Genomic DNA, 13,804 nt, shown 5'->3' with positions numbered 1-13,804 from the left:
CTCTACACTACAAATCACTAATAATCATCTCAGTTCTGACTGCAGTGAGACAATAACCCACTAATCTCTGTACGGGTCTACTCTGATTTCCATAAGAAAAAAATAAATGACTCCACCTAATCCTTACCTGTCTGTCCTCCCCTCTTTCCCCACTTCCAACAGGCTATCAGGACTGCGTCACTTTAGTGTTGCATTGTTGAATCTCAACAACCAGCTTTCTGCAGCAGGCCCCAGGCGGGAAAGCATTGCCTTCTCACAAACAAGCTTGGTGCCAGACCCAGTGGGTGGGTGGACGCTCATGACCCCAAAGAGGAGTTGGGGACCATCGGGACAATGCAGGGAAGGTGGCAGGAAACAATGTCCCTCAGTTCTTGAAAATTAATATATAGATTTCCCTTGGGTTTTTGTTCGCATTTCTAAGTGGCTTTATATAAAACGGATATGCTTAATTTACTAACAGATAGATTTTTTTTTTAAGTCTAAGCAAAAACCATATCCCAGGTTGCCACGTGCAGAGAAGAGAAGCTGTCCCAGTGATGGTGGAGAGACATAATGCGCAGCAACTGTTTGAAGGGCGGAATGAAGGCACATCCTGATGTCTTGGCGCTAAGAGAAGGAAAAGGATATTTACATAAGATGAGACGCCAATAAATCGGAAAGTTCAATGTGCTTAGAAATAGACAGTGGCTGGGACAATGATGAAGGAATCACATTGCTGCAGCAGACTGCATCTCTCATGTTTAATTTTCGTTTAATTCCTGAGGAAGGCAGAGGCTCAAAGGAATGACTCACCCTCACACTCATCCTTCAGAAACACTCTTGCCGACCCCTCGGACGCCAAATCCTGGAAATACCTTTATTTTTTACTTTCCTGAGTTGATCATCTTTCACAGGGTGTTTATTGATCAGAAGCAATGCTCATCTGGGGTTCAGCCACGAAGCGGTGTTTCAAACCAGGCAAAGAGGTACAAGGTGGACATTTCCAGCCTGTTCATCTGAACTGATTCAACTGTCGTCATCTTCGTGCCCGGAGAGAACAGTAAGCCCTCTTCCCTCCTCCTCTCTTACTTGCTCTATGTCACAGAAGTACAGTTAACAAATTAAGGTATTTCATCTGTGTTAAGCAGAAACACTTTTGTCATCTCAGTCAAGAAATGAACTAATGTTAAGTGATGGAAAGTTCTGAATAATAAGAACAGTTTAGTTGGGTTCAACATGAGGTTATAACAAAGTTGAAGTAATGGGGAAATTGAAACTGAATATGCTTAAATGACTTTCCACAGTTGTTGGGTTTTTTGTTTGTTTTTTAATTAACTATAAGTAACAATATGCAAAGGTCATCTGGAAACAAAGACAGTATGTTTTTAATGGTCAAGAATTTGACATCCAGTTTGAAATAATTAACCCTTATGGTAGGAGTTTCCCTAAAGTCTCAAAACACACATAAAACATTCTCACCGTGTTGCACTGATTACGACCAGAAGATGATTTATTATGCTGATTTTAGTTCAATATGAACTGGAAAACCTAAAGAATTTTGGGTTTACTTGAGGACAGAGAGTACATAACATCCCACTAATCTTTCACAGTATGATTTTGCTTCGGGGAAGGAAGCTGGCTAAAATGTACATGCCAAGTTCAAGACTTTAAGGAGGACTGAGACCTAATTCACTTTATTTCTTCCTAATGGAAGATTTGTCATTGATATAGAAGGTAATGATTGATTTTTTTCAAGTTCTGGTTATTGGTGCTTCTTAGACCATAGGTTCATTTATTCATCAGAGATTAGGAAGCACCTACTATGTTCAAGAGAACATACATATAAATTTAAGAACCCATTGTTGAATCCTTTCTTATGCTTTTATTATTTTATAATTAAGTAATACTTTTTGGCTTTCCCATACTTTTGTTAGACTTTTTGAACGGACTTTTGTTACAGTGATATTTCTAGCCACTGACAAACAAGTTGCTTTGTTCTCACAACTTTTCATCTGGCATTAAATGTCGTTGCCCAAAAGATTATACTATATTGTATTTTTAATTCAAGCCCAAATTATAGCATTTTAAATGAAATTAGAGCCAAGTCCCACTGGTATTTGAAAGTGGCAATTCATGATTTCTCCATATTATGTATTCCAGCATTTTTTTCTGTTTTCCCAACCTGTTCTGCCGACCGGTTTCCAATTCTGAGCCACATCTTCAAGCATGATTCTCCAGGAAATTTCATACAATTGAGAAATATTCTCTCTATTTCAGAAACAAATAGCAGCTAATTTGATAACAAATCATGGCGGAAATGCAAAGTGTACATTCATTTCCCCAAATCTGACCTTTCTTTCCCGCAAAACTACAGCGAAGAAATCCCATTCATGGATTTCATCTCTGTCAGAACAAAAATATCGAATAGCCTCCTGTCTGAAATCTGCATTTATCAATTATGGCTTTCTCCAGGAAATTCTAATTTGCAAAAATGCTCTATATCCCAAGCTTTAACAGTTGGAGGTAGATGTCCTTAAGGATGGGGGGGGGGGAAGTTCTTTTTCAAATGGCACATTTACTAATTATAAAATGCTCTTATCTCTTTGCGGCCAAAGCCAAAATGAACATGTGCCTCGTACTAAGAAATCCCAGGATTGTCACAACCCGTGCCAGCTGTTGAGGTTATGACACCTGTGCCAGCTTCGCCAGCTCTGCCCACTGTCATCTGCTCCAACTGCTCCATCTGCACTGTTTGTACCAATTCTCCCATTTCTGCATCTGTACCTTCTGCAGAGACGTTTCCAACAATGCCAGCTGTGTCATTGGTGCCAAATATGCCAGATGTTCTATTTGTCCACCCTGGGCCAAATCAATGCAGTTCTGTGCTCATTAGTTTTAGCTGGTAGATTCTATTTTACAATTTTTTGAGACATATTTAGATGGAATCCAGGCAAAAATCCCCCTTACAACCATTTCACATCGCGCTCTCCAATCTTTTTTGCCACTGCAACTTTATCTAGCAACATAAAGTTGGTCAATGTCCTCTTGATCATATTAAACTCATTCTCAGTAACCAGTTCAGCGTTCATTGTGGCAGGGCCTTTCCTGTATAGAAGAAAATATTGCAGAAGCTGTGGGACACAACAATAAATTGGCGAGCTAATTAAAAAAGAATAACTTCGTTCAGATAAACAAATTGAGAATGTGCAAAAATCAATATGTCTAGCCGATTAGAGTAATCTATGGCATAATGTTCTATTAGGCTGTCTGTTTATTGGTCTTTAATTGACACAGTTACACGTGTGGATTGATGTGTGTGTCATCCATTCCCCTTCTCTGGGTTAGGGTTAGTATTAACCAAGGATGCATGCAGGGGTAGGGCCAGGCTGTTGCACTGGCCACTTACTAATGGAAGGAAGCAAGGTCAGGAGCTTATGCTCTGGCCAGAAGCTAACTCTCTCTCTTCTCTCAAATGTCAATTCTACGAGTGCCAACACAAACCATTCTTTGGATAAGAATGCGCTTTCATCTGTAAGGTTGAAAAACAACAAAAAAAGTATTTTCATACTCAAAAGCTCAGTATTCTATATCATTGCAAACCCAAAAGTAGTGTTTTCCTCTTCTCTTCTCTTTTTTCTTTTCTGTTCTCATTTAGGAAGGCCTTTCTTAAGGAGCACTAACACTTAATCTCCAAACTTTACACCAGATTCTTTCCTCTCAAATCATTTTCAGATATGGAGGATGAACCCAGAGTCTGTCATATGAAAATTGATGCTTTACTAAGGAATGTGAGGTCCAGAGGACATCACACTACCTCCTGTTTATTCAACTTGGATTATTTAACCTGCTGTTTCCAATGATGAAAGTTGTAACCATTCACCAGTGCTTCAAAGCATTAATGGTGACATTCTTGACAACAGATAAAATGGCTCACGATTACATTTGTACTCAGTCTATGCATGTGGCAAGGTACAGTGAGGAGATGTCTCAACAGCTTTATGAGGTTTCAAACTCCACACAGTAAACACTAAGCTTCCACAGGGAATTACCAAATTACCCTAAAACAAATGAATCTGTCTAGGTCTTAGGCTAAAAATCCTAGTGACCTCATTTCTTCCCAGACAAGGGTCTGTAGGCTGAGAGTCCAGACACACATGGGCAATGGTTTCAGGACATGCCAGTATTCCTGTATGGGTAGAATACCCTCGATTCAATCGTACTTTCCCCTTATGGGGTCAGTGATCATTTCTCAGTATCCCGAGTCCTTCACTCTCTTACCCAAATTTCATTTGTTTCTGATCTTTTCACTCCATACCTTTTTATAATCTTCCCTGAACATAGAGAGGAGACTGAATGAACATTGATTAAGTAAAATGGTGGCTTTCTATCAAAATATGCCCAAGTTCCTAACTTGAGAGATCAAGTCTGAGTATGCTGACCCTACTTCTAGAAATGCCACAGACTTTTTTATTCTAATTCCCTATGTTCCAAGATGCCAAGAGGGAACATCCGTAATTAGGATGAAAATAGTTTTATGATTCGTTGGGAGTGTACCCTGTATCTTCCCAGAACATTTTAATTAATATAACTTCTGCTCCCTGCTGACAAAGATGTTTCCGATGGTGTTTTGGCCCAACATATTTACCGCCTTCATTGATGTGAGTCATTTGAATACTTGGAGGAATCCATAAACTTCAAGGTTTCATGTAAAATACAGAATCGAGTGTCACGAGTGCCACGGAGGCATACACAGCTGAGGATATTTTTCATCGCCTATCAGGCCTTTTGTTTTACATAAGTTTTTAATATGGTGACCATGAGAACATTCAGATCTGCTGGTAAAGAATAGAAAACCACACATTTCAATGACATGCAGATAAAAAGATCCAAATGACTTTGAAATTTGCTCTCATGACAGTTAGCTTCCCCTTTAGATAGTTGTTTCTCTGGAATGAGTAAGTCACCATGGACTTACTGTGCATTGATCTCCTAGCTACTTGGAGTAAACAGAGCACCTTGGGCCTCTTAAATTTCTTGACTACGTTTCTACTACTTCCTCAATCCCACTGTCCACACTTTCAATTTGGGAAGAACACAAATCCTAATGTAGTTCCCTCATCAGTAGGGGCATCAGTACACTCTGACTCTTTAAATCACAAGTACGCTAGCAGTTATGACAGCAATATTTAGGAAAATGCTATCAAAGATGGCAATAACCACACTGAGGGGCCATGGCTCCATCAGCACTATTGCTGTCATTTTCACCACCTGATTACTTATTTTCAGGAAAACGACATTGTTTGACTCACTAATGTTCCAAGCCTTATATTCAGTTCCTAAATAGTCTCCGAACTCCAGGGCTAATACACATAGGTGAGCTATCCACGCCTAGAAGTGAAGACTGTCAAAATGTCAAACAGTTTGAGGAAGTAGGGAAAGAGGGTAATAGAAAACAAAGCAAGGCAAGGACAGAAAAGAATAAATCACTGCACCAAACCAGTAAGATAAACGGATAGAAGTGTGTTGTCTTGGTTGGAAACAAGGAGAACAGAGATCATTAGTACAGACCCACTAATCCAATCAGAAAACAGGTACTCAGAGCATATCCGAGCTCACACAACTTATTAATGGCAAAATCAAGTGCAGAGAAAACCTATCTTCAGGTTCGTCATGTGTAAACTGTAAAATACAGATGATAGTAATTGTATGGAACCCAAAGAGTTTTGAAGATTAAGTGCGTCAATTGGCAGAAAGAATTGACAACAGGGTCTGACAGACAGTAAACACTGTGGGTTAGCCCTCCTCCTCCTCATGATTAGGATACTTGGATCTGTGGGATTTTTATTCTCTTATATCATACAAGCTGTATCTAGGATACGGCGGCTGTATCAGCTCTGATGCTGAGACTTCAGCATCAATTTAAAGTCACACTTTTGGGTCACCTGGGTGGCTCAGTCAGTTAAATGTCTGGTTCTTGATTTTGAATCAGGTCATGATCTCATGGTTCCTGGGTTCAAGCCCCATGGTCGGGCTCTATGCTGACAGCACAGAAGCTTCTTGGGATTCTCTCCCTCCTTCTCTCTGCCCCTCCCCACTCACGAGCGTGTGCTCTCTCTCTCAAAATAAATTTGAAAAAATAAACATTTTAAAAAAAATAAATAATCTTATTTCCAGGTTTTTAGCTGGACCATCAAATTTGTATTACAAAAAAGGAAGTTGGAATGAGACTCTGAAGTTAAGCAATGACCCAACTGTTTTCTGTATCCTACCTGGCACACAATGTAGATATGTAGTCAATGCAGAGAACATGGAGGTGCCCATATGAATGGAAGGAAGCAAAGGCATGATTAATCTAGACTAAGAGAGGCCACAGCAAGAGCAATATTTGGCTTCAGGAAGAAAACACACTCTCAGTCGGTAGCGTGTTCACACATTCTCATGCAGATACTTCCCAGTTATCTCTTTGGAGCTAACCACAGGTAATGGGTGTGGAGGATTGCTTGCAACCACCAGAAGCTAGAAAGGCAAGGGAGGATCTTCCCTAGCACCTTAAGAAGGCACATGGCTCTGTAGACACCTGGAATTGGGACTTGGAGCTTCTAGAACTGTGAGAGAATACATTTCTGTGGTCTTCAGAAATGCATTCTAGGGTGTTTTATTGCTGCAGCTCTGAGAAACTAACACAGCTTCCTTTCCCTAAATGTGGATAATTAGATGTGTCTCTAATACAGGACCCGGGTCCTTGCTGAGCAATAGAAAGAATAAGACCGCAGGGATTCCAGAAGAAAAATGCCATTCCAAATGGAACCAGTTAACCATGTCCAGAAATTAGGAGGAGAAGACAGGAAGGAAATTATAGTAGTTACATAATAAAATGAGTGTCTCATATTTGTAAAGCACTTTAGACTTCCATTTTTTACTATCAATCACCAGGGTGGGCAATGCTAGACCAACTGAATCAGAACCTCTTAGGAATAAAGACCCAGGAGTGTGTGTTTTGAAGAGGCTCACCAGGCTATCCAGATGCACCAGGAGAGTTAAGAAACCACTTTGTAAGCCCAGTAGTGCTCTTTTCTCTTCATTAAAGCAGCCTCATAACAGAGACATTTAAATACATTTAAATTAATTATTTAGAACTTCAGAATGCTGAGCTTTAAATGCAAAATGTTACTTCATGAAAAAGGTTTGGATCAAACTGGGTTAACTTGTCCTTTCTTGGCTTCTGCTTTCAGACTCATCTCTTGCCTCACGGCAATACGTTCAAGTTGGACTGAATCACAAAAGCCAGAGATAGAACATTAGCTCCTGAGTTTGCTCCATATGCTCCTGTAGGAGTTTGCCTTGTAGTTAACCTCGTTACAACTCAAGATCCATCATAACAAGTGCTGGAATGCCTGATGCAGACAGAAACATGTTAGAGATAAGTCACTGTGCTGGCATTTAGGGCGACTGCAGATACATGATGATACCTAAACCCTGTTCATTGTATCCTAAGTATGAATCCACAGTGGGTTGGACATATACTAGGTAGCTTTTTGTGGTTTTTTTGTTTGTTTTAGAGAGACAGTGTGCATGCACAAGCAGGAGAGAGGAACTGAGTGAGAGGGAGAGAGAGAGAGAGAGAGAGAGAGAGAGAGACTCTCAAGCAGGCTCCACACTCAGTTCATAGCCCAATGTGGAGCTTGATCCCATGAACCTGGGATCATAACCTGAGCCAAAATCAAGAGGTGGACGCTCAACTGACTGAGCCACCCAAGCACCCCTAGGCAGCTTTTTTCAAGCAAACACTTCAAATTGTATGTAAAACACATTTTATGCATGGAAGCAGAGTTTCCCAACCTGTGACAATGGTACACTTGTGTGGCCCAGGTGGCTCATGGATGCCAAGATGGCGATACCTTCATCTTGGGGCAGCCAGAGCTTTTGAGCTAGTTGCCTTCAGACATTAGCAGCCTCACCCCATTGGCCATACACATATTACCATTTTCCATACGTGCCATGACACAAAGAATGTTGTAGAACCAAACAGCACAAGCCAAGTGCTGGGGCAGCACTCGCTAGACATCTAGATTCCATGGGCCAGTAACATTAAGAAGAAAAAAACATAGAAGAAGCAATGAGGAGTTCCCAAATTTTTATTTTGGATGTTAATACAACACAAGTATTATCCTTGGCTATAATTTTATACAGGAAAAGGGAGTGTTGAGCTGTTTGTTTCCAAAACATTCACATTTTAAAGTAGCTCACATCATGCAAGAGAGCACAGTTCAAACATGTAGTGCTAATAAAACGCTTTATCAAGAGTAATTGAGTCTTCTCTGCCTGCTTTTTATTTTTTAAGTTTTCAGTCCTATTGAAAAGCTGAAATAACATCGCAATGAATATCCATCCCCTGAATTCTTTAAATTATCCACATTTGCTTTATCTCCACCTTTTCTTTCTGCAGAACCATTTGAAAGTTACAAGGTCATGCTGCTTCGCTCCTGAGTACTTTGTCCTGAATCCATAAGAAAAAAAATTCTCTGAGGCTCTGGATGGCTAAGTCTGTTAAGGTCCGACTCTTGATTTCAACTCAGGTCATGATCTCGTGGTTTTTGAGTTCGAGCTCTGCATCAGCTCTGTGCTGACCGTGTGAAGCTTGCTTGGGATTCTCTCTCCCTCTCTCTCTGCCCCTCCCTTGCTTGCATGCAAGTGTTCTCTCTCTCTCAAAATAAATAAATATAAATTTTTTTTAATTCTCCAAAACAGCAACAGTACTGTTGTCCCATGAAAGTTAACAAGAATTCAATGTCACCTAATAAACAGTTCATATTTAAATTTCACCAATTCTTTCAAAAATACAGTTTTTTTTCCCATTTGAGATTTAATCCAATTCCATATACTGTATTTGGTTGCTATATCTTTTCAGTATATTCTGATCCATGTGTTTTAAAAAAATCATTTGTTTTTCATGACATTGACTCTTTTGAATAATCTAGGCAAGCTGTCTTGTAGAATGCCCTACATTCTGGAATCATCTGTTGTTCATGCTTGGATTGAGGTAGAAAGGGCATTTTCAAACTCCAGAATATATAGGAAAGACATAATCCAGACAAAGTGAGTATGCCGAAGTTAATGGAGAGACTCTCCATAGCTTCTATTTTACTCCTTATGGAATGTCAATAACTTAGCCACAGAATGGCCCTCTTCCACAGGCGAGGATTAGGTAACCACCATTCTAGAAAATAAAAATGATTCTACCACAGACTGTCTATCAACAAATGGTATCACTGGTAAAAGATGCCAGGTCTTCAGAAGACTGACCTAAGTTCCCACCAGGGTTCACTTAACAGGTTTTAGGGCAGTTACTCATTTCAATCAATGTGTTGAGCCAACTCAGCCTTATCTGACCCTGGATATTGCCTAGGATCAAAGTCAAATGTGGTAGGGCCCAAGGTCTACTCATAGTTGACAAAAGGAAACTAGAATTTGGCACCTGCTGACTTGCCGAGAGCCCCATGCCTACGGCTGTTGGGAGCACCCATGATAGCCTGGAGGACTGGAGCAAGGTGCCCAGGTAAAGCTGGGTGGAGAGGTTCACGGTGCTTACACATCACCCACCTGCCTTTTTCCAGAACTTGCTCGGTGCCAGGAATGTCCTAATTACCACACGCCCCACTTATTGCAGAGCTCTTTCAGTCATAGACAATAAACTACACATTTAAGCGTGAGCAAAAAGTTGTATCATGGGGGTGCCTGGGTGGCTCGGTTGGTTGAGCATCAGACTCTTGATTTCTGCTCAGGTCATGAACTTGCGGTTCATGAGTTCGAACCCACGACAGGCTCTGTGCTGACAGCTCGGATTCTATGTCTCCCTGTCTCTCTGCCCTTCCCTCACTCACTCTGTCTCTCTCTCTCTCTCTCAAAAATAAATAAACATTAAAAATATATATAAATAAAAGTTCTGTCATGGTACTATGGCTTTCACCAAGGGACTTCCTTAGTTATGCTGATTAGGATTGTAATGCGGGACACAGGATCCAGGCCAGAGACAGACTCCAGGCAGGACCATTGTTTCCTCTCTGGGGCAGAGGGTCTCCAGCTCCACCCAGCAGTCTTTGTGGGGTGCCAAAAGTTCTCCTCCCATGGGGAGGTCTATAGCCCTCGGGGTGGGGGTGGAGGGAGACCTTCACTCCATCAGGTGCTTTCTCTCCACCTACAAGGCACATTTGTGGTGAGGGAAGAAGAGAGAGCTGTAGTAGCCCCCCTCTGAATGGTTTGTTGGTCCACCCCACTCCTGAATGCACCCCTCACCCTGGTGACGGGGTGCACAACACAGGGCAGTGCACACCCAAAGTGTCACAATGCCAATTTATTTTAAATGGACACTCCTCTGCTTCTGAAAAAGTATCTGCCCGAGGCTTACAATAACAGACACTTCTCACCTCCATTACTCCACTTCCAGCCAACCGCTCTGGTGTCTGTTCTGGACCATTCTTGAACTCACTGCTTCTCCTCAGCCTCAGGGGGATGCTTCCCAAACCAAGTTCAGCCAGAGACGGTGGAGATGGCACATTGTGTGTCCACAGCAACCGCCCCCCACACACACACACCCCACAAGGTCTCCTTCCATTCATTCGGTCACCGTGGTCTCATCTCTGCTGGATCTCAACAGACAGAACATGAGCAGCAGTGTGCAGACAGGAGCAAGGAAGGGCTTCAGGTGGGGGAGATTATCAGTCTGCGGAGAGAAATCTAAATACAGCGACAGGAAAGGTTGTGAGAATCTCACTGGAGGGAGAGATTCAAGCTGCCTGCAGTCGGTGGTCAGGCCATACAGGTAGGAACCCCGGAGCCTCCCCGCTTGAGGGAGAACAGAGGCCATGGGGTTTTTTCAGGGAATTTAGGCAGTTTCAGTAGGTGATCAGTGAGATAGAGCAGAGTCAGAGGAAAGAACCGATTGTCAGAAGTTTCTAGCGTGACAATTTAATCTGAATGTCAGTGCCATTCACTAATAAAAGAAATTCTGAGAGACTAGGTTTGGGGGTGGGTGGGCAGAGATGAGCCATTTATTCATTTATCTATAAAAAAAATACCTTCTTTAGCACCTACTGTATACTGGGAACTGCACTGGTTTCAGATGTACTAATTTTGAGGTGCCATTAAACTACCCAGAGGGAATGTTAATTTAACTAAATTTAAACATGAATGAAGCTCAGAAGATCACTGAGGGCAGACACCTCCCCTCAGAAATCATCCCTGTTCCTCTCCGGGAAAATTCTGCTTCTTGGAAGCCTACTTCCTTTTGATTATATCCTTCCTGTGGACATGTTGGCTCTTTCGCTGGGTTATACTATATTTATTTAGCATACTTAGCAATTGTCTAGCTGCCCCATTCCCTGGGCTGGGCGAAATCCTACATCTTTCTATTATGGTTGATTGAATTATGTTCTGAGTTCTAAAGGTTTCCTACTATCCCAGTCTGTAGTCTCCAAGCCAGTAGTTCATCACAAGTAAAAAACAAAACCAAAATAAAGTCTGGATATGAGACTGAGACTTCAATAAATGTACAATGCTTATGAATCTTTCCAACAAAAAGATCAAACTCTACAAAGGAATATATTTTCTTATCTCCTGCTAGAAGATTATCCACTCTGCCTTGTTATGGCCAGTATGTTCCTCAGTTTTAATAATGGTTAATTTTGCAAAAATAAAAAAAAAAAAGTAAATAAACAAATAAAATAAAATAAAACAAAATAAAATAAAATAAAATAAGTGTTTGTAATCTAGACAGAACTCATGGCTCATGATTTCATCCGTGAGACCAGGTACCACCTGCCCTCTCATTAGAGCTTCCTAACTTCCTGACTGGTAAAACTTGCAAACCACAAATCATCACACAATGAAATGATATCAGATGTCTCTGTCTCCTTGATAGAACTCGCCAAACCAATGGTCAAACCAAAGAGCTACATTTAGGGAAGATACATCAGGCTACTTTGTTGATGTCACTTAATTGATCTCACGTCCTTGACGGGTACCCTCAAGACGTTCCGATCCCTGGTAATGGGATTCCCAAGTTATTACCACCATGCAACACAACGTGGGGAGACCGAGTTCCCACCTGTGGTAGCAAACAACAGCACAAGACTCTCTGGCCTGTCCCCAAGGCTGTTGCAATAAGACCCAGCAAACTGGGGCCTTGGTTTTGGCTGCTGTCATTCTTCTGGAATTCTGTGCATCCCATGAGATGAAGATTCATTCGTATGATCCAACTCACATGTCTCAGATGTAAGCAGAGGTATTCATAAAGCCTTCACAGGGAAAACACTGTATTAGAGACACAACATCTAATGATCCAAGCTTAGGGAAAGGAAGCTGTGTTAGTTTCCCAGAGATGCCTCAATAAAACACCTTAGAATGCATTGCTGAAGACCACAGAAATGTATTCTCTCACAGTTCTAGAAGCTCTGAGTCCCAATTCCAGGTGTCTACAGAGCCACGTGCCCTCCTAAAGCTCTAGGGAAGGATCCTCCCTTGCTTTTCTAGCTTCTGGTGGTTGCAAGCAATCCTCCACACCCATAGGCTTATAGCAGCATAACACCAATCTCCAAGATCAGATAGTGTTGTCTTGTGTGTCTGTGTCTGTGTCCAAACTTCTCGCTTCTTATAAAGACACCATCACTGCATTAGAGCCTACCCTGATCTAGCATAAACTTGATTACATTTGCAAAGACCCAATTATAATTAAGGTCACATCCATAAGTAGGGGGGATTAGGGCTTGAACACATCTTTTTGGAGGATGCAATTCCACCTATGACAAGAAAAAAAAACCTGCAGGCTTTTGGCCTTTGCTCTTTGTAACAAGAGGAGAAATAGAATCATTTTTACTAAAGTCAAGATGCTACAAAGTTTTTCTAAAAAAAAGTTTTAAAGTTATATGATATAGATTTGCATTCTAATTTTAAAATATATCCTAGGGGCGCCTGGGTGGCTCAGTCAGTTGGGTGTCTGACTTTGGCTCAGGTCATGATCCCACAGTTCATGAGTTTGAGCCCCACATTGGGTTCCGTGCTGACAGCTCAGAGCCTGGAGCCTGCTTCAGATTCTGTGTCTCCCTCTCTCTCTTCCTGTCCCCTGCGTGTGCGCTCTCTCTCTCTCTCTCAAAAATAAACATTAAAAAAAAATAAATATATATATATCTTAAAAATTAAAAGATATAAAAATCTGAAAATGTTATTAGCATGATTTGATTTATTTTGAGCTTTTAACATGTGAGTCAAACACACTAATAGGACTCATGGACAATTATAGAGACAGGAGCAGTGTATGGTAGCAGCTGGGTGGGTAAAAGGAAAGCGGAAATGAAAACAATTCTTTGGGACTCCAAAGATTCAATAGATGCTTTTAGCACATCCAGAGAGGTGCTCAGCCATTTCCAACATTTAAGATTCCCATTGCAGAAACATGGCACATAGAGTCAGAAAACCGAGACTAGGGGCACCTGGGGGGCTCAGCTGGTTAAGCATCCAACTCTGGATTTCGGCTCAGGTCACAATCTTGTGATTCGTTAGTTTAAGCCCTGCATCAGGCTCTATGCTGGCAGTGTGGAGTCTGCTTGGGATTCCTTCTCTCTCTCTCTGCCCCTCCCCAGCTGACTCTAAGTAAACAAACAAAACTTAGAAAAAAGAAAAGAAAAAGGAAATCGAGAGTATATACCTACTTGCAATCCAGTAACCCATCCCCATGTGAAGCATACGAAATGCAGAAATCTAACACCAGGCACAGATGCCCAGCCCAGACTTGTGCTCTCCATTAGCAAGGGCAGCAACTCCACACCGATTC

At 41.4% G+C, this 13,804-nt stretch overlaps 1 long non-coding RNA gene across 1 annotated transcript; it reads left to right on the top strand.

The window, feature by feature from the left end:
• Window positions 1–289: 289 nt before the first annotated feature.
• LOC113595629 (uncharacterized) lies at window positions 290–10,444 on the top strand. Its single transcript, XR_003416178.2, has 3 exons — window positions 290–1,039; window positions 2,595–7,506; window positions 8,426–10,444. It is a non-coding gene; the product is annotated as an uncharacterized LOC113595629 (long non-coding RNA).
• The last annotated feature ends 3,360 nt before the right edge of the window (window positions 10,445–13,804 follow it).

The sequence above is a fragment of the Acinonyx jubatus genome, chromosome E4 (genome assembly GCF_027475565.1).
Source record: "Acinonyx jubatus isolate Ajub_Pintada_27869175 chromosome E4, VMU_Ajub_asm_v1.0, whole genome shotgun sequence".
NCBI classification, from domain to species: Eukaryota; Metazoa; Chordata; class Mammalia; order Carnivora; family Felidae; genus Acinonyx; species Acinonyx jubatus.
This window is presented reverse-complemented; position numbering and strand designations above follow the sequence as displayed.